Source organism: Pseudomyrmex gracilis, unplaced genomic scaffold (genome assembly GCF_002006095.1).
Source record: "Pseudomyrmex gracilis isolate BER0280 unplaced genomic scaffold, ASM200609v1 scaffold_3585, whole genome shotgun sequence".
NCBI classification, from domain to species: Eukaryota; Metazoa; Arthropoda; class Insecta; order Hymenoptera; family Formicidae; genus Pseudomyrmex; species Pseudomyrmex gracilis.
This window is the reverse complement of record NW_018024169.1, coordinates 7201-7880: the sequence shown is the minus strand read 5'-3', so window position 1 is coordinate 7880 and position 680 is coordinate 7201.

Sequence of the window (680 nt, the reverse complement as noted above, 5' to 3'; positions counted from 1 at the left end):
ACAACCTGAATCAACGGCGTCTTATCGACCACTGCGTCTTTTAGGTGATATTGGCAAAATGTTTGAACGCATTATTGCAAAGAAGATTACATCGCACGTTGATGAGCGTGGTGGGTTTTCGGCTAGGCAATTCGGATTTTGTAGAGGGAAGTCAACTAACGATGCGGTAATAGCCCTGAGGAGTTTTGCATCCTGCTACACTGAAAATAAAGGAGTCTGTATGGCGATATCACTTGATATTAGAAACGCCTTCAATTCGCTTCCGTGGCCACCAATCCGTGATGCGGCGGTAATATGGAGGTTACCTGATTATCTCAAACGTTTAATAACCGACTATCTGAAAGAGAGATACATCACGTATGTGAACTTTCGAGGAAAAATAATCAGAAGAAGAGTAACTTGCGGAGTCCCCCAAGGATCGGTGTTGGGTCCTCTTCTATGGAACCTTACGTACGATCAGGTGCTGAAATTTCAAGTTCCTCCGACCTGTCGCGTATTCTGTTACGCGGATGATACGCTGGTTGCGGCGGGAGGGACTGATGTAAAACGGGCGGCCCTGACTGCCAATAGAGGACTTAATGTAATCACTAGGGCCCTGTTTGCAATGGGATTGAGCATTGCACCGGATAAGACAGAGGTCATTGTTTTTCGGAATGGCAGAANGAAGNNAANGNNNNCNT